The sequence below is a fragment of the Spermophilus citellus genome (genome assembly GCF_964194105.1).
Source record: "Spermophilus citellus genome assembly, chromosome: 10".
NCBI lineage: Eukaryota > Metazoa > Chordata > Mammalia > Rodentia > Sciuridae > Spermophilus > Spermophilus citellus.
The window spans coordinates 124,729,480-124,755,434 of record NC_138197.1 but is presented as its reverse complement, the minus strand read 5'-3'; positions in this window follow the sequence as shown (position 1 = coordinate 124,755,434).

Genomic DNA, 25,955 nt, shown 5'->3' with positions numbered 1-25,955 from the left:
CAGGCTCTCCCACTCTTTGCTCTGGCTTCCCTGGGGTGCAGCTGATATCTGTGTGGCCCCACCTGTTCACTCTCAGCAGGGAGCGCAGGAGGGGGGAGAGCCAGCTGCAGGCTGGGCACTGTGTTTGAAGACTCTGTTTGCCCTCCATTGGCCAGGACCTATTCTTTGTGGCCATGTGCCCAGGCTCAAATTCCATTATTCTGGAAGAAGAGCAAAATGGATATTTCGGGACAGTCTCTGCCACATCCCTGAAGTTCACAATAGAATGTCTATTTCCAAATTTCATAAACCTGGGACTTAACACAGGGGTTAAGAGTGTGTGCTCTAAGGTCAAACTACACCAGTTTAAACCCCTAACTGGCCACTGGCCACTTGTGCGACCTTGGGCATGTCATGAGAGCTCCCTGGGCTTCAGTTTCCTCATTTTTAAAATGATAATATCCTACCCATAAGAACTAATTATACACATGTTTATATCTATGTCTGCATCTAGCTTAGAATATGGCCCATTTAGTAAGCATGATAAAATATTTGTTATTATTGTTTCAGTAAAACCTGTTACTATAATCTCAATATTTTATTATGTTTTTACTAAACTGTTTTTATTGTTATATATTCATATCACACATAATATATATTATATATTTTAATGCATAATATATTCTATATAACATATTTATTAATATTCAATGTAGTATATTGATATAAGTATATGTAATTAATTATATTTAATATATAATATGTAATTAATTACATAGGTGATATAATATATATTCTAATATAGTATGTATGTTATGTGTGTGTGTGTGTGTGTGTGTATTTCTCCAAGGTAATAGTATTGCTGATTATATATGAAGTTTACTGTATTGGTTAGTATAAGTTTTTTTTTTTTTTAACCAAAGATATTCTAATACTTAGTAAAATAAATTCATAAGCTGTAAAATTCAGTTGTACAGGTTTATACACATCATCAGGAAGTAACACTTGGCTTAGAACCAGAAGAATCAGGTTCAAATTATTTGCTGTGACCCCAGCCTGACATCTCTCTGTGCTGAGTCTCAGTTTCCTATGCTGTCACACAAGGAGACGGAGTAACATCTCAGGGCTTGGCTGGGGACATTAGATGAACCACCCAGCCTTCCCACCTGCCTCTGGACAGGTGTGCCCCAAAGTGCTGCCTGATTGGAACCCCTCTGAGGCAGGCTGCATCCTCGCATCTGTCTGCAGGTGGCGACTGTGGGCAGCTTCCTAGGAAGGCTTTTGGAGAGGAAGGAGCGGATTGGAAATAGATGGCCTGGGACTGTCTTTTTGCTGGATATACAAGAATTATTTTCCTGACGGGGTCAAACACTGGGTCTTCCATTTAAATGTCCACTTCCTGTGAGAAGGGGGGCAAGTGGAAGTTCTGTGAATGGGGACCTTCGCAAGTGAGAATGACCTTGAGACGACAGCTCCCTTCTGCCTGCGCCCTCCTTTGTCCCCCCCTCCCCAGCCAGTCCCTGGGAGCTGGATGGTGTCTCCCCGGCCGGTTCTTGAGGTAGAACTTTCTGAGAACTGGGGAGACTCTGTCCGCTCCTGGCTCTCCCAGTGCTCCAGCTCATCACTTTGCTCTCCATTTCGTCCTCATTTTCTTTCTGCCCCTGCTCATGTCTCCAGGGTTTGCTTTGCAAGACTGAAAGGCAGCAGGTACCCTGATGTGGCATCTGAGTCCCTTCTTTCTTTTCCGGGAGGCTGGGACGCTTTCCTCCAATCTTATGCCCCCCCACCCCCAAGGTCAGGAAAGTTCTGGATTCTAACCACCATGCTTGGAGTGTGAGCTGGGCAAGCCAACTACCTCACCTTGCAGAGACCCAGTTTTCTCTTCTGTGAACCTCTGTTCCAGGAGACCAGGAGACACATTTTAACCCGATTCCCGGTAGCCACTCAATCTTGTTGTTTTTTTTTTCCTTTTCTTTGCATTCCTTTCATTTCCCCCCTTTCTTCCCGAGTCCTCATTACGACTAAGGCTTCAGAGCTCTTCCATGAAGAGCTGCAGCCCCAACAGCCTGCAACTGGGACAACGGGGGGAGGGGGGGGGAGAGATCTATCTCCCAGCGACATGGAGGAATCCTATTCCAGGTTGCTGGACATCTACCCTGTGCCCAGGTCATTTTTATGCCATTTCACACATGTCACCCCATTTTACATCTTCCTAGTAAGCCTGAGAGACAGGTCTTCTGATCATTGGCCAAGGGTCGCAGACTTCAGTGTTGAAAAAGGCAGAACTTGAACCTGGCCCCACACATTCTTTTGTGACTCAGGGGAAGGCTTTCCCACAACCTGAGGCTGCCTCTCTCATCTCTAGGGGTGAGATGGTACCTGACTTTGACCCAGTTACAGACCCGGAATCTACTCCAGGTATTGAAAGCAGAGGAAAATTTACTATAGGGAATTGGTGACACCAGGGATAGAAGGGCCGAGGGTAAAAGTGCTGCCAGAGTAAAGCCTTGCAGGCAGGTGAGAAGTCACAGTAGAAAAGCCACCCCCCCCCATGGCTTTAGGGGTGTCGGGAAATGAGGGTGCTGCCCGAGCCCAGAGTGGAGACCTTCCTGTGAGAGCTAGAACCACAGTGGAGACGGCCCCTAGGAGGTGACCCTCAGAAAAGGGGGCACTGCACCTGAGATGCTTCCAGAAGCCGAGAGAGGGGGAGAGGGAGAGGGAGAGGGAGAGGGAGAGGGAGAGGGAGAGAGAGAGAGAGAGAGAGAGAGAGAGAGAGAGAGAGAGAGATGCCCACTGCCCAGTGTCTCCTGATGGCTGAAACCACTCAGTCACCAAAGGGCAGGGGGTCTGGGGGGAAGTCCCCTGGGAAGAAAAGCAGAGCAGGAGGCGACTTTGGGGGGGTATCCGAGAACGAACTAAAGGCCAGTGAAGGGGGTGGTGATGGGACAGGAAAAGAGCTTAGCAGAGAGCACAGCTAGCAGGAAGCACACACCGAGAGGCACCCAGGAAAGGGCCAGTGGGGGAGGAGGTCCACCTCCATCTGAGGCCTTCTCGGGCTGCCCCAGGACTTCCCGGGTCCCTAAAGACTAAGCAGTAATTTTCCAAGGAGATGAGAGGAAGCACAGCCCAGGAGAACCTGCACCCAGGGAAATGGGCACATGAAGAAAGGTTGTCTGTGGGGACTGGGGACCCACTGCAGGACTGTGAGGACGGCTAAAGGGGCCAGAGCGGGGAATAAGGGCACTTTCAGAACTGCAGTCGGTGGTGGTCTTGGCTGGCTTCTTTCAAGTTCATTGTAACTTCAAATTGAAAAGATTGGGGAAATCTTAGGCAGACACCAGCACTCAGGACCTTCTGGGTAAGAGCGTGCAGAGGGGCCGCCACCCCTCCTCCCTGTGACCAGGAGCTCTCCTGAACAGACGGGGGGGGGGGGCTTCATGTCCCTCAACTTTCCTATTTGTCCTTAAGAGCCAGAGAAATTTATCTGAAAGATGTGAAGCCCAGGGTAATAGCACCCTGTGGTGCTGGGGGGATGGTTTCCAGATGCAGCACCTAGTCCTTTCTGCTCCCCTTGACCCTACCCAACCCCCGAAAACCATCCCTTTCTCAGGAGACAGAAGAGTGGGCCATTTGTTACCTGTTAGAACCAGGACTGATCCTGAATCTCTCAGAGACTTACAAAGTCACAACATCTCTACAATAGGACATCATAAAAGGCCTAGATGGTGTTAGCGGTGACAAGGACCTGGGACCTGTACCATGAGGTCTAACTTTGTCATTTTGGTGTTGAGGATGCTAAAGACTGGACAGGATCCTCTGAACTCACGATTAAGCCCCAGGGTTCAACGAGAAGATTCATTCCACGGTATTTTCCACAACATTACACCAATCTGTTTGCCTTAACTTAAATAAAAGTAATTTCTCTGTATTCAATCGCCTCTTGTAAAACTGGGGGGCGGGGGGGGGGGTAAGTTTCCATCACAGCAGAACTGCTTTATATAACAGAGAGTCAATAAGCTGCTTATATTAAGCATAACATGTACTGAGATAATAGTGATTCACACTATGCCATCTCCCCTTGTTTACCCTGAGGTTTGGTGTGTTTATAGAATAGAAATTTCAATTTCCATATTCTGGGTCTTGTACAATCAGTTTTTCTTTTCTACAAAATTGAAAAGGGCATCTAGCATTTTAAATTATCATCATTTACTGGGGACCCAAAGTGGCACGATCCTGGTCATACTCTGTGCCCTGGTTTTGAGGAAGATTCGGGAGAGTCCCTCCATCCTTGTCCAAAGGAGCATCTGTTGGAAGGCCTGTTCTGCTCCCAGTGAGCCTCCGTGACTGATCCCTCACAGCCCCAGTTAGTCGGGGACCCTGTGTCACAGAGGATTGGACTGAGAGATGGGTGGCATCTGACTCAAGCTAGTCAATTGGATTTCCTGCCCCAGGAGTTGGGAGCTAGGAGAGGGAGGATGATGAAGGGAGAGAGGCCAAGACAGAGGCCCAAGGTACAAAACCATGTGGCCAGGCATCTCCAGAGCCATGGGTGGCTCTCTCCTACTGAGTGGTTTGGAGAATGGGGAGATTGTGTCCACAAAGCCAGAGCAGTTGTGTGGTCCTGGACCTAAAGATTGTCTACTTTTGTTTGCTTAAAGCATAAATGGATTCTTGTTATTTTAAAATGCTCTTGTTTTTCACATACCTTGAAGAGGTTTCAATGATCTATCAAGGGATATAGCCTCCTTGAGAGAAATTCAGAGGCTCTGGGCTGAAAGGAGACTCGGAATCTATCCAGGGGACCATGACACCCCTGCAGGGTCTCCTTATGTCTGAGCTATATGATGTGGATCAGAAATATCATGTCATCAGATAAAGGGAGAGTTTCCTGAAAACAGACTACACACACACACACACACACACACACACACACACACACACAAACTTGACCACAGTATGAAGACCAGAGACGCTAAGAGATGAATAAGTGGCTACCATTTATCAAGAGTCTACTAAGTGCCAGCCACTTCCCACACACTCTATCACTCAATTCCCAGAAAAATCAGGAGGTTAGTGTCAGCTCTCCAGTAAATTGTCCCATTTACTGAGGACACAATGCGTCAGGATCTAGGTCATACCGTGGGCCTCCTTTCTGTCGCTGTGATAAAATAACTGAGCAAAACATGTTAAAGAGCAAAGATTTATTTCAGGTCACGGTTTCAGGGGCTTCAGTTCTTGGTTGCTTGGCCGTACACTTTAGGCCCATGGCAAGGAAGAACATCGTGGTGGGAGATATGGGGCCAGGAAAGACAGGGGGGGTAAGAGAGGGGGAGATACGGGGTGGGAGGGCCCAGGGACAAGACATGCCCTTTGAAAACAGGCTCCTAGTGGCCTGTTTCCTCCAACTAGGCCCCACTTCCCAAGTCTCCCCCCTCCCAGTGGTGCCATCAGCTGTGGACCAAGCCTTCCTGACCCGGGGCACCGGGTACCCATTTTCCACATCCAAATTATGACAGAATCCTTAGCCCCCCATCTCTTACCGATGAGAAGATGAGGGCAAAGGAGTTAAGAATCGTGAACTAAGACAAAGCGACAAGCCAAGTGGTAGAGGTCGACTCGGTGGGACCCTGGACGCACAGGACACTAGTTCATGGCTGGGCCCCCTGCCGAGCCACCCACTTGCTCGGCCTCCTCCTTGAGGACTGACTTGGCCTGACATCCGCACTTCTGACAGGTGTGGGTGGGCTCCGCACTCCAGCCTGGTCCAGTGAGTCTCCAGGGTCTGCCAGTCCAGAACCGCCCAGCCCATCCAGAACTACCCAGCCCATCGAGAGCCACCCAACCCATCCAGAACCACTCGGCCCATCCAGAACTACCCAGCCCATCCAGAACCACCCAGACCGTCCAGAACCGCCCGGCCCACTCAGTTCAACACAGATCACTGGGCTCCAGGACCAGAGAGTCTGACTCAGGTCTGGGATTGCTTCCCATTTGTTTGTATTTTCTCCGATTCTCACTGTCAACATTTTATTGGTTTTTAGTGTATAGGTCTCTCACCTCCTTGATTAAATTTATTCCTCAGTATTTTATTTTGCTTTTGTAGCTATTGTAAACAGGACTGTTTTCTGGATTTCTCTTTCGGATAGCTCATTGTTAGTATATAGAAACACCGCCAGTTTGTGTATCTCAATCTTGTAGCCTGCACACAGACTAAATTCATTTATTAGTTCTAGCAGATTTCCAGTGGCGGCGTTAAGATTTTCTTCGTAAAAGATCACGTTGTCTACAAACAGGGACAATTTAACATTTTCCTTTCTAATCTGGATGTATTTTATTCCTTTTCAAGATCTCCTGATTTTTCGAAGGAAGAACATGATTCCAGACTTACCTGTGAAATTGTCTGTGTTTAAATTTAGCAGCCCCCCGCCCCCTGCCCCATTCCCCAAATGCACAGGGTAATCCAGACACATGCTTATGGCTGATTCCACCGAGCGACATGGGCTGGCAGCTTCTTATCGGATCAGACCCTACTATTGCCAGTTTTCCTTTGATAAGAACTTGAGTTTGAGAAATGAGAAGTGAACAGGCCAGAATGAAAGGGCAGGTCAGAGGTAGAGCAGAAGCTGAACACTGGGTTTCCCAACTCCTGGGACCATAGACACCTCTCTTCTGTGCTAAGAGGACTGAGTTACGTCAGGGGAGCTGTGTGTCTGCCCAGCAAGATGAGTATCTCCTTCCCTGAGTTCATTTCCCCATTTAAATTTGGAATAATCTACATCATCCTCCATCCACTTATGCAATAAACCAAGTATCTGCTCAGTGCCGGACGCAGGTGCTGAATATCCAGCAGGAGATGGGAAGCGTGGGGTTTGTGACTCACAGCTGAATGACCCACCATCATCTTCATCTTCATCATGATGCTAATGTAGCACACAGACTCTAAAGTGTCTCAAACACTTTGCCAGTTACTCTCCATCCACGAATATCATGTCGTGTGTGTGTCTTCTCGTGAAGGTCTCCTAGATGAAAAACACTGTGTTGGGAAGAGAGTGGGAAAGGGACCAATAAAGCCAAAGAAAACATGTCTACCCTTCTAAGCTATGTTAGTCAGCTTTTCATTGCTGTGACAAAAGACCTGAGGAAATCAACTTAAAGGAGAAAAGATTTATTTTTTGGCTCTCAGAGTTGTGTGACCTGTACAGAATAGGGACTTAAGAGGCAGACAGGCCTCAAGAAGCTCTGTCACTTACGAACCCTGAGTGATTTGGCTAATTTACCAATCTTCATCATCTTCTCCATCTATGTGTGGGAGAGGGGCAATAATAAAACCTCCCTCATAGAGTGGCAGTCAGCACAAGATGGTACCGGACACCAGGTTTCCACCAGAGCCCCTGGGGGAAGGAAGGTGAGGCCCAGGGAACGCTGCTTCCTTCTCCATCTCCTTCAAGAACAGAATAAAAATAGTGTTCGATGGCTACAAGAATAATAGATGAGAGTAAGAATAGAGCGCAAGGCTTTAGGGATCATCTAGCGTTTTGCAGATGGAGGAAGGAAAGCATGAACAATGAAAGTGGGATCTAATGGAGAACTGTTCAATAGGAGATTGCACACTCTCCTCTACAGGGCTCCCCCCACTTCTTCTTCCTGGAATAAAATGTACACATGCAGCGGCCCTGCCTGAAGGCTGAAAATTAGATCAAATGGATCCTAAGTGTCATTGAATAATATATTTAAAAAACAACTTGTGAACTGAAATACTGAAGAGGGCAACTTCCATTTTTTTAGCATCTTTTATGTGTCAGGTACTGTATTCATACCCTTCACTTGTCTTATCTGACAACATCCCTGCGGGGAGGATAGGACTTCTCCAGTTTTCAAAGAAGGGAGGGAAGGAAGGCAGGGATGGGGGGTGGAGCTGGCTGATGGGCACAGACAGGAAGTGCTGGGGCAAGATGTGGGTCCAGTCTGTCTGATTCCCAGCTCTTGCTTCCATGGGTTGAGACTTTTCTTTGTTATGTGCAAACCCTTCCTCAGTGTGCACACATGGGTGTCTCAGATATGCAATCACCACTTGTCCGTCTGGCTCCTAAGCAAGTGTGTCATTTGTATGTTCATTCGGCAAATGGTGGGATCGTTGGGGATTCAAGCCAGTCTCCTTTGGAGCCTTAAGAGCCAGCTATTTCCTTACAAGTGAAATGGAGATGGACAGGAGTCCTGCCTGTCACTCCTAGGGTTCCCTGTACCTGGCTGCTGCTCTCCATTTGGCTGTGGGCACAGAGGGGATCTCGGATCAGTGGATCAACCGTGGCTTGTGTGACCTGAGCACTGAGCAGAAAAGTCAATTACAGAGAAACAAACAAATAAACAAAAAACACTTGGGAATGTCTCCTTCCGGAGGGTTATCAGACCTTGACATAACTAGAGGGGATCGTAGTCAACTTGAAGAGCTGTTACATAAAGGAGTAGGCTTGTTAAATCCATTCCATTTTGACTCCAAGGGATAGAAATAGGGCCATGAGATGGAAATTATGGTGTGTGTGTGTGTGGGGGGGGAAGTCAGGCTTGTCTTGACATACAAAGGAATAAACTTTTACTTCTTTGAACATGTGCGGAGACAAAAAGAATGGCTTTGTAAGGTCAAGAGGTCCCTGTCGCTGGAAGTGCATAAATACAGGCTGCACGGATGATTTAGAGGAGGTTGAATGCCATACAAGCAACAGATGGGTGATTATATTAAGATTAGAAATTCCTCCACTTAGAACCAGAACATTGGCATCAGAGCCAAGAAGGATAAGAACACCCACATTCTAGCCCCGGCCTGGTGACCCCTTCCCTTGGGAGTTCTTTGAGGCGCTGCTTACAAGGAGAAACGGAAATAAGAAATAGCACCAGGAGCTGATGATTGTCTGGGCCACTGTGATTTACCTGAAAGGAATATCTGACGTCCCCGGGCACAGGAAATGCCTCACCTGGATGTTCATTAGGGTCTCCTGCTTTACTCCAGCCCCGTGAATCTTAGGGTCACCAGCTCCCTGGCTTGCTGAACTGGCCATTAAAACAAAATAACGACAGGCTGGTCAGAAATGCAAATAGGAGGAAAGGAGAGAGACCCCAGTGGCTGGATGCTAAGGGGGCTCAGCTTTTCTTCCAATCCAGCTTCGGGAAATAGCACGGAGGAAAGACCCATGGGCGTTTATGCAATGTTTTGATGCACGGTGACGGTGACTCTGTGCACCAGCAAATGTGCTGCAATGTCTGGTCTTCACTGTCACCCATTAGGCCGGTCACTCCCCTGTCTTGCAGAGGAATTAGCAAGGACACGGGAGAAGAAACTTCCCCGCCCACCTGCACCTTCTTCCGCTGACATTTCATAATGCGTTAGGCCACGGCAGGGCCGATGAGAACAAGCGGCAGTGAGCCAGATTATTTTATTTTTGATGGACATATAAGGAGTGTCCATATTTATGGGAGACATGTGTACTGATGTATTGTGTAATGACCAAATCAAGGTAAGTTCGCATATTTATCACCTAAAACATTTTTCTTTTTTTTTTTTTTTTGTGGTGAGAATATTCAAAATCCTTTCTTCTAGTAGTTTTGGGACCCATATTAGGAAGAGTTTCTCGCGGGGCTGCTTCGACCTACAACAGGCTGCCATGGACAGCAAGAGCTCTCAGAGCAGGGACAGAGCTCTCCTTAAATCCTCCAGATGCCCAGCGCATGATTGTGATGGAAAAAATGCTGGAAAGTGTTTGATGGTTTGGGCTAAGAGCATAGTCACAAAGGTCCTTAGAGGTCAGAGACTACTGGGAAAGATCCAACAGGGGGCTGCTTGAAGAAATTGTTCATTTTGTACCTCATGGCCTCTAAATCAGCCACCTCTCAAAGTCTGTGACTCACAGTCTCAAGCTTATTTGTGAATTTCAAAGTCGGTTGCACATTTTTTTTTTGGGGGGGGTACTGGGGGTTTGAACTCAGGGGCACTTGACCACTGAGTCCCATCCCCAGCCCTATTTTGTATTTTATTTAGAGACAGGGTCTCACAGAGTTGCTTAGCACCTTGCTTTTGCTGAGGCTGGCTTTGAACTCACCATCCTCCTGCCTCAGCCTCCCAAGCCGTAGAGATTACAGGCGTAGGCCACCATGCCTGGCAGTTTGCACATATTTCAAACCCTTAAATAGTTAAATGATGAAAGTAAAACAAGATGTAGCTTTTAGTGATGGGGAAGTTGGTCTCCCCTGCAACGGTTTGGATTGGGGGTGTCAGTGAGACCTGGATTATAGTGTGGATTACAGGAATAGAGGGGGAGAGACTGTAATGGAAATTTCACAGGCAGGTGCATGAGACTGACCCATGTCCCAACACCAGCCCTGCCGCTGCTGGAGGGGACAGAGTCTAAGGAGGAGGTCAGAGGTGAAGGTGGGTCTTTCGGAAGCCAGAAATGAGCATTCAAAAACTATTATATCAACTCTGTGAGATAAGTAGGCCTATGGAAAGGGTGGGAATTCCCAAGTGACAGCCTCCTTGTCTTTTGTGGTTGAGTGACTGTAGAGATAGCGTCTAGATTGCATCTAGTTTTGTATGATGTTTCATTTTTTTTAACAACCTTTTCTGTAATTTCCATTCTTTCTACAGACTCCCAGTCTTGTGTTATGGTTTGGATATGAGGGGGTCCCCCAAAACTCATGTGTGGGAAATGCAAGAAGGTTCAGAGGAGAAACGATTGTATTGTAAGAGTCTTAACACAATCAGTGAATTAATCTCATAGAAGGATTAACTGAGTGCTAACTGAAGTGGTAGGGTGTGGCTGAAGGAGGGGGGGGTCCCTGGGAACATGGTTTGGGGGTGTATATTTTGTATCTGGAGAGTGGAGTCTCCTTCTGCTTCCTAATCACCCTGTGAGCTGCTTCCTGTGCCACACTCTTCCACCATGATGTTCAACCTCACCTTGAGCCCCAGAGAATGGGGCCCTTCTGTGGACTAAGACCTCTGAAACCATAAACCCTCAAATAAACTTTTCCTCCTCTACAATTGTGCAGGTCAGATGCTTTAGTCACAGCGAAGACCTGAGTAAAACATATCAGCAACCTGAACTTCTTTGAACTTCAGAATCTTATATCCGGCGTCATCTTGGCCAATTGTGTTTGCATATCTAATGAGCCCTTCAGACTTAGCCAGCCCCCAACCTGTCCCTCCAGTGTTGGTCTTTATCTCAGAAGAATCACAACTCTGTCTTGCAGTTGGTCAGGCCCAATCCTGGAGGCCTTTCTTCATTCATTTATTTTAGCAGCAGCCAGCCCCTGTTGAGACCCTGGCAAACCTGTTGTCTCTGTCTTTAAGGCAGAACCTGACTTTGACCATGTGGTTGCTAGGAGCCACAAGCAAATAATATGACGCATGGCACTTTCGGTTGTAAGGTGATGCCAGCTAGCCATTGAGATGATATGATTATGTTAAGATTTACATTCATATGGAAATTGGACTCCTGCTGTTCACCTTGGCCTGCTACGGGGACTCATGTTACGGGACTCCTGGAGAGTTCCCATTGGTTGGGGAAGGATAGTAGGAGGGAATTCCGGGGGAGGTCCGGGCCCCACGGTTCTGGTAGATGCGCGTGGGTGGACCGGTTTTGGCTTGCCGGCGTGTAGGGAGTATTGGCGGCTTTTTCAAAAATAAAGTTTTGTTCCTGCTTGAGTGGCTCGTGATTCTGTGCCCAGCCAGACTGAGGCATGTGGTAAATTTCGTTACGGTTCTCCAGCTCTCCTGGCTTCTGTCTGTGTGATGCTGTTCCTTGTGGAGAAATGTTTCATCTATGCTCTGCCACACCTAGGAGCAGCCCCGTGACTTGCTTTGTCCAATGTCCCTTTTACAATTGGCAGAGTTCCGAATGGAAGCTACTTGGCCAGCCTGAGCCTTGCAGAAAAGAGAACATGGACCAAAGCCATAGATACTCCATGACGCACATGCACCATAGCAAGGCACAGACCTTTGCTGTTCTGCACCATGGAGAGAATGGGGACTTTTTGTTACTTAGGCATTACAACCTATCCTGACTGATGCAAATCACATCTCGTCCCTTCTACTGTGACCACCCGGCTGCCTTCATCTTCTGCAGAGAGTATTGCAATAGGCTCCATGTTTCTAATCCTTCCCCCTGTAGTTAATCTCAACACAGCAGCTGGGGTGATACTATAAAAACACAAATTGGATTATGCCACTCCTTTGTTCAAAACGTTCCAATGTCTTCTTATTTAGAATAAAGGGCATCTTTACACAATTGTATACAAGGCCCTACATGACCTTGCAGAGCCCTCTCTGCCAATCCCATGTCCAGTATGACTATGTTTCTGATCCTAATTCCACTTCTCCCACCCACTGAACTTCAGCCACAACCGTCTCCTTGCTGTTGCCCAGACCTGCCAAGACTAATCATGCCTCAGGCCCTTTGCACTCTCTGTTCCCTCTGCCTGGTTACTCTTCCCCCAGAGGTCCCAAGCCTTCTTCACCACTTCCTTTTGGGCTGTACCATATTCTTATGTTTTAATATTTAATTCCAAACATTCCCTCTCCTGCCACCATTTTTTAATTTTTCCCAGTGATATGTAGTATCATCTGACATGCTATCTGGACACGGACCTTATATTTACCATCTGTCTCCTCCATAGAATATTCCAATTTCACTGGGACAGAAACTTGTTTTGTCAATAACTGTATTACCAGGGTCTCAACTTGTTTCTGGCATGTGATTAATGACATTTGATGGGTGAATGGAAGACGGGACTTTTTTATATCCAGTGTGTGTGTGTGGGGGGGGGGAAGAGATAGAAAGCAAAATGTATTCCTTCAAAGTACCGATTTAGTGGTGGTGGAGACAGATATTCACACGTGGGCTCGTCTCAAACTTCAAGACCACATTGATGAATGCCATGGGCTGAGTGGCATCTTGGATATATTAAGCTCCTCGCTGTGAGTTCAGCTGGCACCCTGTACACTTGGCACAAGTTCACTCATTTCTCACTTAAAATAAAGTTTCTTTTAAAAACTATCCCCGTTCTGCTAATAACAAAGTTTTTTTTTAAAAGAAAGTCAAATAAAAAGAAGCCACAGTTTAAAATTACCATATTTTATATTTCTGTAGCACTTATAATTTGCAAAGATCTCTTACATTCTCTGCCTCTCGGCAACTTTATCAAGGAGTCTTGTTCATCCCCATTTTACAGAGGGGGAGACAGAGGCCCAGGAAGGACCCAGCAAGCCCAAAGCTAACAGAAGAGAAGCAGCAATGCTATATTCCCAACATACCTAAGGCCTCCTGACTTAGGGTACAGAGGTCTTTCATCTTCTCCAACTTTTCTCTCTCTCTCTATGAGACAGTATGAAATCAAATTGTATCAGCAAAAACATATTTGCAAACGGTAAAGCATCAGATAAATGCACCGATTACTTTTATTGCTGCTGCTACTAACCTTCACAGAGCTTATTTTGAAAACCTGTGGCCTTACCTGGGAGTGCAGAGTTTGGACAGAAGCATCTCCTGGGGTCCTTTTCAGGCTGAAGAGTTAGTGATTTATTTTCCTTTAAGATCCTTTGGCATTACTAAGTGGGTCGGGGCAAGTCCTTCCAGAAAGGATCAAAGACAAAAACGAGGAGGTTCAGCACCTCAGAAAAAGTCGTTATTTCAGAGCAGGAGAAGCTAAGCACCCAGACCGCCACACTGGAGGGTTTCAAACCAAAGCATCTTTTGAGCCCTGGCTCTGATGGAAACCACCAATGAATCAGGGCAACCAATAACAACTTCAGAGCGGGTGAGGGCCAGGGCGAGAGGCAGGGGCTAGTGTAAGGGAGTCCAACAGGCTGAGGAAGGGTGACTCCACTGACCTGCAAGGAAGGAGTCTCGTTATTCATTCATTCATTCGACAGGTGCTTGCTGGAAGCCTACTATGTGTCAGGGACGGTGTTCAGGAGACAGCTCACTTTCCAGTTGGGGTAAGATGTAAGGAACAAATTAGTCAAGATTCTGCATGTCTGTGTGGCAGTGTCTATGACTTAAACATTCATTTCTCCTTAAATAATAGAGGCTTAGAAGGAGAAAAGTGGGACAGGTATGTTGTGGGTGAGATGCACCCTGCCTTAGTGAGCTCAGCTGCCACCACGGTGCGCACCCACCGAGCGTCCTCGGCCACACATGGTGTCACACTCTGGAGGCTAAAAGCTCATTAAGGTGTCACGGGGTTGGTTCAAGGCTATGGAAGGGAGGATCTGCTCCAGGCCTCTCTCCTTGACATAGGTGCATGCCTTTTCCCTGTCTCTGTATCTAAATTTCCATTTTTATAAGGACCCCAGGGCTTCATGTTGGATTGCAGCCCACCCTGATCTCATTATAACTTGAAAACTTCCATAAAGATTCTGTCTCTGAATCAAATCACATTCTGAGGTACTGGGGGTTGAGTCTTCCACAGAGGAATTTGGGGTGGACACCATTCAAGCCATCACACACCCCTTCTCTGTAACCAGATACTGATAGGCAGCAGGCAGCACGGTTGCTTGGTTCAGCTCAACCAAAACTGAGTGAAATACTTGCAATGCATCAATCACTAGGTGTATTCAGAGGTGACAGGCACACGACCCGACCCTGGGCAAGAGTGACCTTCATGTTGTAATCTTGATAAGTGAGCCGCTCACTAGCCAGTGTCTCTGTTAGGCACGAGGCCAGATGCACGGATAAATTGTGACCCTGATTGTCCATGGAAACAATTATCACAGGATGTGAAAAATGCATGCAACCCAAGGTTGAGACTCCAGGGGCAACAGCACTTTGGAGGTGACTTCGGAACTTGATCCCAGAGGATGGATGGGAGAAGGTGTCTGTTCTCTGCATTAGTCAACAGCAAGCAGGAGACCCAGGGAAGATCCGACATGGCAGCTGAGTCCAAAGGCAGGCTGCAGGAGGAGCACCCTCTTTCCTGGGGGCAGGTGGACTGTTTTCTCTTAACATCCATCCAACGGATTGCACAAGGCTCACCCAGGTTATGGAGAGGGATCCGCTTTATTTAAAGCCTGCAGATTTAAGTGGTAATGTAGTTGGAAAATACATGCATAGCAATGACTAGACTAGTGTTTGAAGGGATACCTGACTATCTTGGCTTAGTCAAATGGATATAAGATTAACGATCACACCTTCTATCCCCAGTGTACTAGGGGACACAGAGTTCTTCACGTGTCTGGCTTTGCTCTCAACTGAAATACATGGTACCTCCTGCCTCATTGTGCTTGGTGTCGGGTGGTCCCCAAATTGGCTCACAAATTACTTTCTGTGGTGAGAGACACCCTAGTGTGGCCATTGGTCATCTGGGGTGTGAAGACCCCATCCACACCTAGGACCTTGGCTACATGTATTCAGAGGGAGAGGATTGGCAGACCAGGACTCAAAATTCAGGCTATGACCCTGCTCCTGTGGACCTCAGATGCTTGATGTGCAAGACCTGAGAGCAAGGGGTGTGTTTCTCTAGAGGTCAACAGGGAGGTGTCCCTGGGGCTGTGGTGCAGGGTGGGTTGTCCCATTTGGAACAGCTCTGGGACACGCCCATGCTGTCTCTCCTGAGAGACCTGTCTCCCCACTAGGCAGGTATTTTCTCTGCTTCCTACCAATAGTGGGACTGTGTCCAGGAGAGAATCAACTCATCATAGTGTGTTCGTGGCCGGCACCACTCCCTGGCATTGAACTGGTGCCTCTGTCTGTCCCCTGCCCTGGAGGGCCAGGTCTCTGAAAGCAGACCTTTAACTGTAGCGTTACTGTGACTTTCATATCACAACAAGGTCATTCTGTCGTGGTCCTCAGTAAATAATTAGAGAAGGAAGGAGGGAAGGAGGGATGGAAGGAAAAGAGGAGGGAGGAAAAGACCCAGAGACCCAGAGCCCTCTCCCTCACCCTTTCCCCAGTGTCTTTCTCTGAACGCATCTCCTTGCAGCAGCAACCAGTGGTGCTTACCAGCCATTTCCTGTGCCTCACACCCTCCTAGGGGCTTCAGAGTAAGTCCTCATAGCAATCCTGCGAGTCCAATGACATTATTACCCCCAATTTACAAACAATAATAACCAACAAACAAAAACGACTGAGGCAAAAACTCAGAATGGAACCACCATTCGACCCAGTTATCCCACTCCTTGGTTTGGACCCAAAGGACTTAAAAATAGCATACTACAGTGACGTGCCACATCCATGTTTACAGCACCTCAATTCACAATAGCTTAACTATGGAACCAATCTAGATGCCATTCAGTAGATGAATGGATGAAGAAACTGTGGAATATATATATACACAATGGAATATTACTCAGCCATAAAGAAGAATGAAATTACGGCATTTGCTGGTAAATGGATGGAGCTAGAGAATATCATGCTAAGCTGAATAAGCTAATCCCAAAGAACCAAAGGTCGAATGTTTTCTCTGATATGCAGATGCTAGTTCCCAGTAAGGCTGAAGGTAGGGGACTAGGGAAGAATAGAGGTAGGACTAGACAGAGGGGAGTGAAGGGAGAGGAGAGGGCATGGGGGTAGGAAGGACAACAAAATAAAGCAGACATTATGACCCTATGTGCACATATGGTTACACAATGGGTGTAACTACACCACGTACAACCAGAAGAATGAGAAGCTATACTCCACTTCTGTCTGGTGTGTCAGAATGCATTCTACTGTCATGTTTAACTAATTAGAAGAATTTTTGAAAAGTCAAAAACAAAAACAACTGAGGCACAGAGAGATGTCAAATTTGCAAAGGTCCCAGACTAGTGTGCCGTAAAGCTTGGGTCCGAGGAGAGCTCACCTGAGTGTAGTGTCTGTGCTTTTCACCACTGTCTAGCCTTCCCTCCCTCCTGCTGTCTCTCTCTCTCTCTCCAAAATCACTTGTGTTCTCCCCCCTCGAAGGTGAAGCAGGCCCAGCTTCTCTGCAGCACTTCCCTGTGCAGAGTTCCCAACTCCCCAGAGGTCGCAGAGGCTCTGGTTATGGCCCGGAAAACCCCAAATACAGCGCTTTCCCCCTAGGTGCAGGGTCAGCCTCCCTGTCTGCTGGGCAGTCGCGATGGCCTCCTCCAACTGCTGTGGGACCCAGGGGCCGCATATAAGTAGGTCATAAACCACACTGGCACGGTGGAAGGGTTGAGGGCTCTCTGTTCTTGTATTACTTGACAGTGCGGTCCCATACGTTGGCCTTATATCACGACCATATCTATTTTTTTGAATATCCTCATCCCTATTCCCAGCACTGTGTTTCAAAACTCACAGACAGACTTAAGAGGGGAAAAAAAAGTTTTAAAAAATTTTTACCTGTTTTTCATAGTTCCCAAACCAGGGTTGAGCACACAGGACCTGTGCTAAGTACACGCATGTATATGTGTGACTCATTAGGGCATTCCTGCCGACTCAGTTTATTGGGTTGTTAGAATATACATGTATCTATGCTGAATGCTGAAACATCTAGCCCCAGCCTTTCTTCAAAAACCAGCTGTGAATTCTACTGCACAACACTCCAGGGCCCTCCCCATCAGACCATCTTACTTTTCCAGCCGTGTGTATATTCAACCAGTTCACAGATACATTTTCCCCCACCTACATAACTCCTATTTATGCTTCAAAACCCTGTCCAAAAATCACTTTTGCAATGTCGCATTCACTGGTAACTCTGGAGATGGAAACTTCACTCTGTATCGCTATAATTCTTGATACATAATGTCATGAAACACATCACATAATGCTGTTACCCCCCAAAAAGAAACACCTTAATGTCTGTATCCTAAGTACCTGAGCCAGTGCCTGACATGAGCTGTGTATCCATGAAGTCTTTTTTGAATGATTGTGCTGCTCTGATGTCCTTTGAAAAAACAGATCTGCTAAAGAGCATCCCTTCACCTACCCTAGCACTCATTCATCAGAGAGTACCCGGATGCTTTGAATATGTAGTGTGGAACACCGTCAGCTAGTGACTGACAACCAAATGCAAAACATGTCAGACCTATGGAGCAGGTTTGCAGGTTTTAAAGTAAAAAAAAAAAAAAGAAAGAAAGAAAATCTAGTCAAGAAATGCTCATAACCTCCAAAATTCTACTGAGTTAGATTATAAGATGCACAAATCTATTCTACAGTCAATCTAAAAAACATCCCTTGAAAAACAAATAGACTTTCACAGTATCCTTTCAAATAGTTGTTTTTCTTGCTAATAGAAGGAGTTCTCACTATTTGCACCAAATTGAAAACTAATATAGTACATAAAGTAGGTGATAAAAACAAGATATACAATTAGGCATTCTTTAAAAATAATCATTATGAACATTTTGATGTAATTTATTCTAGACTCTTCTTCTATTAGTATATCATATTAAGAAATAGTGACAAGATTCAATAAAAATGTTTACCATTTCTATTCTCTGGGCTTAATCATATGTTGTGGGCTATTTTCCAGGCCATTAAATATTACTTGAAAACATGATTTTTATGACAGAAACTATCTGCTCGCATTTATTCAGCTGCACTTCCTGGGTTGCCTATTTAAATGGTTTCCCTTGTTGTTCTTTTGCTTCTAGAAACATTGCTGTGGTGTGTAAGCTCTAATGAAGAGGTGTCTCCCATGTTAGCTTGCATGAGTGGTGGATGGTCTTTAAGGTCACAGCTCTCCTGTCCAGAGATTGTGTGGGCCTAAATCCACACCCGACGTTGATCACCCAGACTCAGTTGGAGGACAAGGATCCCCCCGGTCACTGTTCATTCCCTGGTCTATCAGCCTAGAGGAAGGCCTCAGATGATGGGGCTGCATGAGTCTATATGTGAGGAGCCCTCGGTCCTGAGATGAGGGCTCTGGTACCCAAACAATACGGTATTATGCCCTTGAAGGGAAAATGCCACATTGGTCCCCAGAAACCTTCCTGTCCTTCAGGATGGGCAAGGCCCCAGCTGCAGGGCCTGCTGACTGCTCTCACTTAGGAGAAGGGAGAATTCTGAGGCCAACAGGAGTCGAGACTGAAAATGAAAAAGGCCCTCAATGCAGAAACAGCAGGTCAGGGCTGTCTATCCAAGGGGACAACCAACCGGAACCAAAGCAAAGAGGGGACGCATGTCTGATACAGGGACAATTTGGCTTCTCCGCTGCACCTGGGTTCTAATCCTGGCTTTGTCTTGTGCCGGCTCTCTGATTTAGGGCAGGTAGGTGACTACTCAGTAGTTCAATGTCCTCATTTTAAAACCCAGTAAATGTTCACCTCACCTTATTACTGAAAGGGTTAGAAGCAAATAAAATACTCGGAACAGTGTTGCAGCACATGGCACGTGGTCTTCAGTAACCATCTCAAGAAGAATGAAAGTGAGAAGAGGGAGAAAGAGAAGTGTATCATAGGTTCCCTGAGAAGCAAACAGACAGGGATTCACGTGCAGGAGGCTTATGGGGAATGGTCCCGGAGCAACACCCCTGAGAGGCGAGGAGCCAGGATGGGGCACAGGGAGAAGCTTAACTGTCACGGCATTGCTACAGAGACTTGGCTGATCCCAGGGCCTTCCAGAGCCAGGGTAGCCCTTGAAATTGTCTCGAGTCAAGACAAGGGACGCAGGCTCTCCTCCCCTGCAATGGCAAGTCACGGGTCCAGACTGACCCCAGAGAGTTGTGGCCTTGAGTGAGGTAATGTTATCTCTTCCAGCATCAGGGAAATGGGTATGTCGACCCCCAGAGAGGGATCCAGTGACCAGACCCCTACATCAAGTTCCAGAAGAAAGTCGGCCTTTGGTCAAAGGCTTCAACTGTCTTCCAGACAGAACCCAATGACACAAGACACTTGAATATTTACACTGCTCCAGGCACAGTTCCAAGTTGTGAATGTTAAGCCACTTAATCTTTAAAACAGTCCATAGGCGGGTACCAAAGTCTCAGATGAGCACGCTTAGGATGTGCCGTGGCTGTTCACCTGAGCTTCATGTTCAAGTCGGGTAAACTGCCCTACCCCACGTCACCAGCACCCAGGCATGATGAGGTGGGGTGCCACCATTCAACCCCATTGTTATTTTGACTCTTCTACCTCTTAGTGCTCGATCCCTACTTTGTTCTTGAGTTGCCTGGATTTTGGTCTCCTTGTTTTTTATCTCTCTTTCCTAACTCTGACCTTGTCCCTTGAGCTTATTGAAGAATGAGGCGTTCCTGGTTTTCATCTGTGTCACCTGCCAAGGGTCGGTCTGTGGTGGGCCAGTCCGAGACAGCTCTCCACCTAGCTGGCCCCCACCCCCGTTCTCTGAGACCTACACTCCCCAGCCGCCACCTCCCTCTTCCTCTCCACCTTACCTGCTAGTAATTCCCTGACGGGCAAAGGTGTACAGACAAAGGTCTGTAGCCACAGCTTCCAGAACAGCGTCGGACATAAAGTGTGCATCTTCACACAGGCCTGCTGGATTTTGGAAGGAAGGAGAATGGAAGGGTGGGTGGGAGGGTAGGTGGATGAATGGGTGGCTTGTGGAGTGGACCAAGGGAATACGAAAACCCAGTGATTAGCCCTGCCCTTTCCTTAGTGTGATGATTCACAAGTGAGGCCACTAGGATGAAACCCAAATGTTTTACTGTATAGCTTATTTATCAAACAAATATTTACTGAGTGCCTGCTATAAATTAGATTGTCTAATGGGTTCTGCTGGTGATGAGTAAGGCACGCTCCTTGCTCTAACAGAAGGTGACTTTTCACTGGGGACTGTTGACATTATCTGTCTAACTCTCCCAGTCCGCCAACCTGTGCCAGTAAATGTTGTAAAGAAATGAATTACTCAGTCTAGATTATACTTTAGAAACTAAGCATGAGGAAGAGTTGGGGTGCTGGCTAAATGTCACTATTAGCCAGAAAGAGAATACAAGAGAAATTGAGAGTTTTGTTATTATTATTATTATTATCATTTTTTTTTAGTGTTTAATGGTTACTCTTGATGCCATCTGCATTTAACTTCCATTCTCTCTGGCATGGAGAGCCCAATTTCGGTGATGGTTCCATGACCAGAATGAATTGGGAGGTGATCCATGGCCACAGCACAGTGAGAAGACTGCTTTGGCACCAGTTCGGATTTTCTTGTTCTTGTTTGAATACGAGGTGTTCCTCAGAAGTTCACGTGTGAGACAAGGCAAGAGGTGAAATGATTGGGTGATGAGAGCCTTAAACCAGTCAGTGAATTAACCCACTGATAGGGATTAACTGGGTGGTGACTGTAAGAAGGGGAGAGAAGTAGTTTCTGGAAGAAGTAGGTCACTAGTACCATGCTTTGGCAGCTTATATTTTGTCCCTCGTGAGCAGAGCTCTCTCTGCTTCCTTGTGGCCATGTCCTTAGCTGCTTTTCTTGGCCACACCCTCCACCATGATGTTCTGCCTCACCTGGGCCCAGAGCTATGGTGTCAGCAACCATGGACTGAACCTCTGAATCAGTGAGCCAGAATAAACTTTCCCATCTCTGTGGTTCTTGTGAGGTCTTTTGGTCACAGTGGACTAAAACATCACCTTTTTTTTTCCTTTTATTGAGGCAAAATTAATACAACATAAAATTAACCACTTTAGAGTGAACAATTCAGTGGCATTTAGGATATTCATGATGTTGTGTGAGCACCACTTCTATTTATTTCTGAAGCATTTCATTATTCCAAAACCACACCCAGTATCCTTATATAGTCATTCCAGTTCCCCAGGCTTCCACAGCCACCAATGTGCTTTCTGTCTCTTGGACCTTCTAGTACTGGATAGTTCAGATAAATGGAGTTATATAATATATGACCTTCTGTTTCTATCTTCTTTCACTTAGCACAATGAGGCTCTTCCTTTAGCACAATGAGGTTCTTGCACACACATTTAGCATGTATCAGTAGTTTATTCCTTGTTATGGCTGAATAATTTTCCATTTTATGTATATATGCCACAATTTGTTTATGCATTCATGCACTAAGGGATGTTTGGGCTGTTTCACCTTTTGGTTCTTGTGGATTATGCTCCTGTGACCAGGCATGTGCATGTATTTTTTTTTTTTTGAGTTTGTGTTTTCAGCTCTTTGGGGTAGAATTTCTAGATGAGTGGCTAGATAGATAAACTGAGAATACCTTACAAAGGCCTTACTATGTTTGATCTTTATAACCTCCCCATGTGATGGATGGTATTATTCTCATTTTATAGAGGAGGCACTAACTGGATATGGTTAGGAATGCCCACGGGAAGTTATTTCATCATTTTATTCTGATTAAAAGTACCAGCGAATGTGGCATCTGTGTGCATTATGTGGTTATGGAGAATATCTTGGCAATCTCTCTCTCTCTCTCTCTCTCTCTCTCTCACACACACACACACACACACACACACACACACACACACACGCACATACACTGTAAACACATTTCTTGGCCCACACTGCTAATCAAATGTTGAAAAGTCTTTGTTCAGGATCATCTACACCATCATTTGCTTTTCAGCTGTTTAAATGGCAGGAAAACCATCGGCTGGTCTTTCCCATTGGGATTGATGAGGGAGGTGGGCTCAGCCTATTAATAGCTGGAGAAGGGGTGCCCTTGGTTCCCTTCCCACGGAATTCTCCAGAAGCCTAGGGAGGTGGCGAGATGGGGAGCCCTGGATCCGACAGTAAAGGGCTATGATTGAGTTCTCGGCTTGCTCTAACTGCCCAGGTGAGATTGCCTGTGAAAACGGTTTGATTTTATGCCCTTTGAGAAGCTGCGTCAAGCCCCATTTGAAATAACTGGGGCCTTCCTGCTCCTGCTCCTGCTCCAGTTGGGGAGAAACTGGGAGGAGGAGGAGGGAGAGGCTTCCAGGGAGGGTGCTGGAGAAGATGAGCACCACATGCCGTAGCCAGTGGGCAGAAGAGAAGTAGTGCTACGAAATTGTCCCCAGGCTACCTGCAGCCCTGATGGATGCACATCTGGAACCTTCCAAACTTCTCCACTCGGCTGCTCTTCTATGAAGCCCGGTCAGGCAGACATTGGGTGAAACCTGCTCCATGTGCATGAACAACGGTGATGCCCTCATACGGGGAAAGCAGGAGCGTTCAGAGTTCAGACTTGCTCACCCTGAGGGAGGCTGTACCCAGAGTGTTACCAGCAAAGTATTTGAAGCTGTGATGTGAGGCCAGTTGGCACCCTGAACTTGAAGAGCCGGCAAGCGCGCAGGGAAACACATCATCGTAACCAAATGGCCGTTAGGTAACATCAGGGCACAGAGGAAATCATTTTCAGGAGCATCTGTGTTTGGGGCTACTGCATTAGAAGAACCATCGTCAACAAGGTCTAGACTCTAAGAAGACAAGGAAATGAGGAAGAAAATGAGGAGGATGGAAGAGAAAAAGAAGAGGAAGTGGAAGAGGAGGGGAAGGAAGAGGGGAGGATGTCCGACTCGTAGCTCCTTACTGGGAGGGATGCAAACAGCCTCTTCAGTCTCTAAATCACGTGGGTATCGACGGGCACCTGGCCAGTGCTCTGAAATAAGCAACCCCAAAATAAATCCCAGTATTGAGTACAACAAGGTGTGTTCCTTGCCCCTCTGCAGTCCTGTCCGTATCCCATGGCTCAAGTGGGCAGGTCTCCGTCAAGCATTTGCGGGGAATCCAGCTTCCTGATATCCCGGGGGCTCAGCTGACAGCCTTCCCCTTCAGCCACGGGGAGCGAGAGTGTCATGATGTCTGAAGACCACGCATCGCCTCCCTCATCTCTTCGTTGCCTTCTGCTCTCGCTCCGTCCCTCCTCCCTCCTTCCATCCCTCCCTTCTAAGTAACTGAGTAGCCTGGAAAAGTGAGTGTCCAGCACGTGTCCCCACAGACAGCCAATGTGGAGGGCGGTGGAAGAATCCCAGGTCCGTGGAATTTCTAGGTCAGGTCACACACGTTAGAGCAGAAAGGCACTCAAAATCAGCTCCAGAGAGCCACCCCCTGGCAGCCCCACGTGGCTCCGTATACTCCACAGTCGTGGGGATGGCTTGATGAGCCCTGAATTGCAATGGCAAAGAATCAAAAATGCTTCAAACCCCAATAGCCAGAGAGAGCTGTGGGAAATGGTGTGGGTGGAATTTAAACAAAGAAAACACAACAATACCCGGGTCACAGGAAACCACCTGTCACCGTCCCATCCACGTGGGCACCACGGTGTCATTCCTCCCCCGTAGGCCACCATCTGCTTTTCTTTGCCTTCTCATCACCCCTCTAGCGCTGGGGGAGCTATGGGAATGTTAATTGACAGGTACCAGGCCCTGCATACATGCCTGTGATCATCAAGCAGTCCTATGATGTGGTCCCCGGTAGCCCCATTTGAAAGGTGAGGAAAGCGAGGCTCAGGAAGTTGAGGGCATCTGCTGGGGTCCCACAGGCAGCAAGCAGCAAAACTGAGATTCTGACCCTAGAGCCAGTGCTGACGGATGGCCGACGGCACCATTCCAGGGCCCGTTTGCTGGAGCCCTCGCTGACCGCTCATTCCAACCCATGCGCCCCCCTCAAGTCCAGGGAGCCCTGGGTTTTTGTGCATTAAGGAACGTGAAGGTACAGGAGCAGGAAGGAGGCTTTTCCCCCACCTCTGGGCTTGTCTCTTGTGACAGTATCTTCATGCTGTTTTTTGACTTGTTAATGTCTCACTGCTGTATTCAGGTTTGTGCCTGCGGTGCACAGTCGTCTATGAACTGCGAAGCATTAAAACACAGTGTTAGTAAATGCTACCCATTGGGAGCCCCCGTGGGTAGTGTAAATGGGGGGCTTTGGGGAAGTTGAGGGCAGTCCTGAAGACAGCAGGGGCACTCCATGCTCTAAGAGCACAGTCACTGCCTTCGATGGCTGCAGCCTCCTAGACACCCCGTCCAATTCCCAAACTGGCACAGTCACCCTTTGTCGAGTGTGTTTCATTCCTGTTAATGTGACCCTTCACCTTTTGACCCAAAGCTGGGCATTCCCAGTGCTGTTTACTCCGGCACATCTTAGTTTACTTCAACTCTCAGGCCCAGCTTCAGGGCCACCTGATGGTGGGAGTCTGCCCTGACCCCCCTGCTGGGCACGACCTGGACCTGCCCATCATCATCCAATGAGCCCCTTTCAGCTTTGTATCAGAATACTGACACATGCCTCTTGTCCCCTCATCCCCCAGGGTTTGAAGGAGCACTAAGCGTTGCATTCATTACATGGACTTTGTAGGCAGAAAGATGGGAGTTCACCGGCCAGTCCTGCCCCTTACCAGCTCCGTGACCTTAAACATATTATATAAATTCTCCAAGCCCTGACTGCTTTATATTCAACATGGAGATAATAGTATATATACACCGGATTGTGGGTGCTAAAATAAAGGATGGAAAGACTATCATGGCGTCTGGCACATCAATAGTAGGTATCATTATCTTTGCTGTTAAGTAAATGTGGGTTGGAATCCCAGTTCCACTTCTTACTAATCATTTGACTGTAGATATCTTCTTGAGACTCAGTTTTTTTTTAATCTTTATAATAGGATAACTATACTTTTCTGTTAGGGTTGAGATTAAAGGATGTCATATGTAAAACACCCAACACAATAACTGGTATAGAATGTTAGGCATTAATTACCAGCTAATCGAATGACTTAGTAAGTTAATAAATTGGTACATCGATGGTTAGGGCTAGGGATACACAACAGATGGAATCAGAGGTAATTTTGACTTACTCAAAGGCTACGTGAGTGTTTATTCAAATGCTGCCATGAACTTGCTGAATATCTTACAAAAAAGTAAAGCATAGGAATTCTAAGAGCCATTTAATGAGCACCTCCTAAATGCAAATACTTTACAATGATATCTGATGATCTGTGAGTCAATTTTTATTACCCTCAGCAAAGCTTTGTATGATTTAGGATTCAAGCACCTGCCCTCTCAGTGATACTGCCTCTCATCAGGTGGAGAATCAGCTTTGTTGAGAGTCATGTGCTGTTTGTCTAAGTGATATAAAGGCAGCTCAAACTGGCTTGTG